Source organism: Scomber scombrus, chromosome 17, assembly GCF_963691925.1.
Source record: "Scomber scombrus chromosome 17, fScoSco1.1, whole genome shotgun sequence".
Taxonomy (NCBI): Eukaryota; Metazoa; Chordata; class Actinopteri; order Scombriformes; family Scombridae; genus Scomber; species Scomber scombrus.
This window is the reverse complement of record NC_084986.1, coordinates 2,502,892-2,509,794: the sequence shown is the minus strand read 5'-3', so window position 1 is coordinate 2,509,794 and position 6,903 is coordinate 2,502,892.

The window sequence follows — 6,903 nt, the reverse complement described above, 5'->3', positions numbered from 1 at the left end:
GTCTTGATGTGATAAGTGTTGTAAATCATTGTAGATCAGTAGTTAAGTTAAGTTAAATTATTACTTAAGTTAAGTAATAATATAAAATTCTTCTTATTGTTGAAATAGTGCTTTAAATGTTTATAGCTGAAATTTTCCTGTGTCTGGATGTGAACCTGACAGCAGCAGGTAGCAAAGAGAGATGATCTTTCCCAATTGTAACCATTCAATATCCTGCAGAGAAATTAATAATAATAACACACATTGAGCAGGTCTAAACCGTACTCTTCAGTTTTAATTTTAATATCATATATGTGTCATTACAGACTTTCTGGCTGTGGAATCTCAGAGACTCACTGTGAAGTTTTGGCCTCAGCTCTGAAGTCCAACCCTCATCTGACAGAGCTGGACCTGAGTAAAAGCAACCTGCCTGATTCAGGGGTGAAGCTTCTGTCTGCAGGACTGGAGAGTCCAAACTGTAGACTGGAGACTCTGAGGTCAGTTCACTGGTTGTTTTTATCTATATGTTCAATTCAAATCCTTCACTGAAGTTTGTTGGTTCATAATTTTCAGGATTTGCCTGAGCACAAATCTGTGGATCTGTGTTCTGTGTAAAAATGACTTCCAAAGTTTAAATTAATATGAGACTTGATATGTGTAATATGAGTTACACATATAAAGTAAGTGTCTCTGTGTTTCTTCATTGTTTCCTGGCTGAGCTGCAGTGGAGAGATCAAAACTCAAAGAGGGAATTTTGTACTAAATATTCTGAAACTTTGAGTCAGACAAATCAAGTGTGAGTCTACCAGACTGCCAAAGCCTCATATTAGCTTCAGCTAAATATATTAAATAATTTCCTACAGTGTAGCTGTGTTAGGAATGGACCACTTCAGGAATAATTGATTAATACATAGTAATGTTGAACTGCACATTTAAAATCTGACCACAATTAATATGGGAGAAGGTAATTGATTGATTATACATGTATTTTTATTTACATCATTTATTCTTTATTCAGGTTGACAGACTGCAGTTTGTCAAAGATCAGCTGTGCTTCTCTGGCCTCAGCTCTGAAGTCCAACCCCTCCTCCCATCTGAGAGAGCTGGATCTGAGTGGAAACAAGCTGAAGGATTCAGGAGTGAAGCATCTGTGTGATTTCCTGGAGAGTCCAGACTGTAGACTGGAGACTCTGAGGTCAGACACAATTTTATTTCCCTCTGTGCTGAGATTAATGTGATGTGACAGTTGTGACATGAAGCTGATATTTTGTTGATCCACAATGAGTAATGGAAAATTATACTTTCTTCTTTAGTGGTTTAGTCCATTTACTGTGTCAGTGTTGACAGGAGAGGAGCAAAAAAGTGCTGGAAGTCAGGTTCAAGATTTAGAAAGGAGATTAATATAAATACTTACACAAATAAGTGAGACAGAGATTGATAGTCTTGAACATAATAAATATATCACTTATGCCTTTAAAACAGCTGCTATTAAACCCTTATTAAAAACAACCCAACCTGGATGGCAACACTCTACAGGCCGATATCCAACCTTCCATTTCTTAGTAAGATACTAAATAATAATAAAAATTATTAAAAAAAAGGTTCCTCAGACTAAACTGATGAAAACTGTTTGTATCCTCTTTGACCAAAGCACAGCATTCAATATGACTCACTGTTGTCCTACTCGAGTGTCTTGACAAGTGGGTTGGGTTCCCTGACTGTATGTTTAACTGGTTTAAAACAAACATCAAAGGGAGAAAGTTTTACATTGGTCTTGGAGATCATGTGTCCGAGGATCATGACTACAGCTTTGAGGTTTCACAGGGGAGCTGCCTTGGTCCTTTATTATCCTCACTGTACATGCTGCCACTTGGTGACATCATCAGAGAGCAAAATGTATGTTTCCATAGTTGCTCAGATGATGCACAACCATACATCTAAATGATGATGCAGCTATAAACTACAGCTGTTGTCTGGCAATAAATATATGGATGAGCAATAATTTCTTAAAGTTAAATGAGGACAAAACTGAGATCCTTCTAGTCGGTAAAACTAAAAAAAGAAAGATGAGGAAAAAGACTGATTCATGCCTTCATCTCAAGCTGACTTGATTACTGTAATGAACTTTTTACTGGCCTCCCGAAAAAAAACACTGAGAGGCTTCAGCTCATTCAAAACTCTGCAGCTTGAATATCAACCAAAACATCAACTGCACTGGCTTCGTGTAAGTTTCAGAATTGACTTTAAGGTCGTTACATACAAATCCCTTAATGTGCCTGAACCAAGCTACATGGCTAACTCCCTTGTTAACTATTTGCCTTTAAGAACACTGCAATTGTGCTGATTGATTTCAAAGACAAGGCATAACACAAAGACTTGCAAGTAATGCAGGTTTTGTTTTGTCAACTGTTTTGCAAATATAAAACTAAACATATAGATGTGTCATCTTTTAATCTGTTTGGCTGCACAACATGAGTTTATATATATGGAGTCAGTAGAGGAGCTTCAGAGTTTAAAAGGTGAAATCCCTCCATCTTTATTGAAGTAGCAGCTTTGTGTCAGTAATATTAATGAGAACTCTTTTTCACTGTTTGTATTTGATAGTTTTTAACCTGAATCCTGTTGGGTTGATTTGTTTGGTGTTTAGATTTAAACGTTATTCAGTTCTGAACAGATTATAAAACATTGAATGATTTTAAGCATGAATTTTGTCTTCTAAAGTGACATAATGTATTCTTTATTCAGATTGAAGGCCTGCAGGTTGTCAGAGATCAGTTGTGATTATCTGGTCTCAGCTCTGAAGTCCAACCCCTCCCATCTGAGAGAGCTGGATCTGGATTACAACAACCTGGAAGATTCAGACATGAAGTTGCTGTCTGCTCTTAAGGAGAGTCCAGACTGTAGACTGGAGACTCTGAGGTCAGTAGAGAGTTGGAATCAGATGACTGTTGTTGTTGTGTTGATGTCTGCAGGAAATAAAGCTGGATTACAGTTGACAGACTTAAAAGATGTATAGAGACAGTGATCCTCATCATCATTCTGTCAAACCATCAAATCTGATCTCAAAGTGTTCTCTCATTTCAACACTAAACAATTGATCAGTTCATCTTTGTCAGAGCTCTAAGATCAGTCTGACTGCAGCCTGCAAATCACTGGCTCTGATTTCACACAAGCATCATTACGTTTAGTAACCATGTGGTCTTTATACAGACCAGAACCTCTGCTGAAGTCCAGGAATCACAGCAGCTGTTTATCTAAGAGCTCTGACTGATTGTCATATGATGATTTAACAGCAGAAAAGATCTTCAAATCCCACAGAGACTCTAGCCTTAGGGCCCCATCTAGCGGTCGGAGCACAGCGGATGGTGGGCGTGGCGCATGTGTCTTTGTTAGTTTGCCCCGGCGCAGTTGTCATTTTCTCGCCCTGCGCCCACGTTGTCTAAATAGCAAATGCACTTGCACTGGTCTGTTCACCCATAGCCGTGTTGATCTCTAAATGAGTTGTCAGGCGCATTGATGGCACGTTGCTATTTTAAGGCAAAGGAAGGCAATTGCGCTACTGACCAAAAAAAAACCATGTCTGAAGTCACTGGTGCATATTTCACTGTTATTATAAGAGCGCATTATCAAGAGTTAAATATGCACCTAGATAGGGGGGTGCGCAGCGCGCAGACACGGTGCCTGTTACGCACACGGACACGCAGCAGCACACAAACATGCAAAACATCACTAATAAAAGGACTACAATGTGAATTCGTATTATGATGTACATCAACATATTAAAAATACATGTCATATTAGTTAGTCATAATATTAATCAGATTTAATTAATTGTAAAAAAACAACAAACATATTAAATGAAAATGAGCCTTCCACTGTTTGGGGGGGGGGGGGTATCAGCACCTTGGAGAGTGTCGCTGCGGACAGTCCTACCAACTGTATAAAGGGTTAACATGAGTTTTTGAACAATATTTTACTCATATTATTGAGATGACATTGGTCAGGTTAACATACTTTCAACAATTAAAACCCTGCTGAGTTTACCACATGACTGACCAAAATGATTTTAAAGAGAACTAGAGTTTATTAAATTAGCTGATGACACCAGGCTGCTGCAGTATAACCACACACACCTCTACACTCGTCAGACTGTTCGGTTATATCTCTATATTCTTTCTTTTTATGAATTAAATGTTGGGTTAGCAGCTCATCAGCCAACTTTCTTTTCAGCAAAAGTAACTTGTGTTTTATTCTTGAAACCCATTGTTGACAAATGCGGCATTATAATATTAATCCGCCATAGTGACAGCGCTCTTAGCTTTTAAAGGGAATGGGAAATAACACTGATTTACGGTTTACTGCGTGTTATGCCCAAAACACGCCTATGATTAATGAGGGGGCTTAAGTCCAACCCTTTTAGACCATGCGCAAGGCAAATTGACTGTTTTTCCGCCGTTAAAATAGCAAAGAGAATCCAAAGTGGATTTGGACCTGCCCCAAAGGCACTTGCGCCACCCGCTTCACGCCATGCGCTATAGATTGTTAAAATGGGGCCCTTGAACTTTGATAAGAGTTGACATGTATCAGCAGTAAATTCATCAGTAAACTGATGAGTGAATGTCTCTGTTTCTGCAGTAATGATGTGTTCATGACACTCAGCACTTTATTTCCTCTGTGTACTTCAGTGAAATTTGCAGAGGAAACAGACTTGGTGGTAAAAGTGTGTGCAGGTGTGTGAGCTTGGAGCTCAGTGTGTTCACTCCAACACGTTAACATGAGAGCTGAAAGGAAGCAAGCTACGCTGCACAGCTGTTCAACTCCTGGTCTGAACAGGACTGAAGTCCCTGCTGCTCTTTATACTGGATGTGCTGCATCACTGACTGACAGCTGATGAAGTGAGTCTCACTAAACACTCATTTATCACCTCTGCTGTTTTTTCTTCCCTCATCAGCGGGTGGTTGCCTCTGTATGAGTTTCAGTGAACATCCAGGAGTGTTGAGAGTTACAGCTGGATCCTGATGATCTATCTGGACCGGACTCTGGATCTGGATTTTGTCATCTTAAGTTAAGTGTCTTCACTGACTTTAAGCTGAACAGTTATCTCTTTACCGATTTGTTATACGTGAGCTGTGTGATGCAGAAAGAAGGTGTGTCCCCCAGACTAGATTTGTCTCTGCTGGGCCCATTTCTATGTTGGATCCTTCTGTCACAAAAGAGAGCAGAGTGGACTCAAATACAAGAGACCACAAACAGAGCTGCAGAAAAATATTTTAATTTCAGGCAAAAATAAAACTAGACAAGAACTCAACAGAGGATCCAACAAAGACTGAACAGAAAACCAAGACTTCAATACTAACAGTCCTAACGAGGGAATGAGGAACAGGTGACACAACACAAGGGCAGGGTGGGAGCTGATTGGCTGAAAGGACCCCACCAGGACACACCATCTAAATGTTTGAATATACTTTATTTTAAATGTCCATTATTCTCATAATATCTTATTCATTTCTTTAGAGATTTACATTTCCATCTAAGTTCATGTATATTCATGAGTCATTTATTATTGGAAACTTTATTCTCATATATGTTGAATTGTTTGTTTTTCTGTAGACACAAATGTTTGCATGTTTGGTGCTGAGGAGAAATCTAGAAAGCAGGTTCAATAAACTCTGACTTTAACCCTTTGATGATGTACGCTTGGAAAGGCGTCAAGGTTAAAATACAGATTTAAAATATTAAGAAATCTATTTGTATCTTAGCTCAACAGCATTCAGTGACTTTGTTTCCGCAACTTCAACAAATGTAATAAATTTAAACATTCGTCACTGAATTATTTATGATTTTATTTTTTCTTATCCCATTCTTTCTTTATTTTTATTCTTTTTATATATATTTTTTTATACATGTGTATATCATAATAATATTCTTTTATATTAAGATATATATAGGCCTACATGTTTAAGGGGAGGAAGGGAGGGAAAAAAAGAAGGGTATTGATGTTAAGTTGGTTTAAAAGTGTATCGAGACTGTTATTTTATCTTTTTTTGGATCTACAGCAACTACTGGCAATGACATTACTGTATGCAATGCTCTGAAAAAATAAAAATATAAAAAACAGGAAATGCTGTTAAAATATATTGACTGGCAGCTGTCTTGTGTGCACAGTCACAGTGTTATAACAGGAGGACATGCAGAGGTTTTATTCTGAGCTGAAGCTCAATTCACATTGTGTAATATTTTATTGTAAGAGCAAAAACTGTTGTTCAAAGAAATGACTCACAGAGCTATTCACATAAAAGTTGTAATTTCAGGAAGTCCTCAGCAATAAACTAATATCCAACCAGGATTTATATTCTGACAGACAGTAAACATCCACAAATTACTTGCTACCTGCTTTCTGGAATACAGCACAGGTATCATTTTATTACCAACAAACCTTTATGGTTCATGTTTAAGTGTTATTATTCCACTTTTCCGTCCAGCAGCTGTCCTCCTTCTGTGGTTGTTGTTGGTTTTCTGTGAAGGTGACACAGTTCAAGTTAAAGATCCCTCCAGACTTATACCAAGACATATAAAAATACTCTGCTTGGAACAATAATTTGTGTTTGATTTGTTTTTTCTGCTAAAAAAGTACATTTACTATATTAAAACCCTTAAAATGACATCTCCTCCCTCGTTGAAAAATACAGAATCTCCAACTCTGTAATGTAGTTTTAAGCAGATATAATGACATTTTAAATATTTATTAATGTACAGTATTTAACAGCAATTATAATTTCTTATATAAAGACATATTTTTACACTTGTGTTTTACTATATTGTCATTCCTTATGTGTTTATACAGCAGCCAGTCTGTCCTCATGTACCTGAACATGAGTTTCTTTTATCACAGCAGAGTGAATTATATGTTTTATGTAGTTTGTC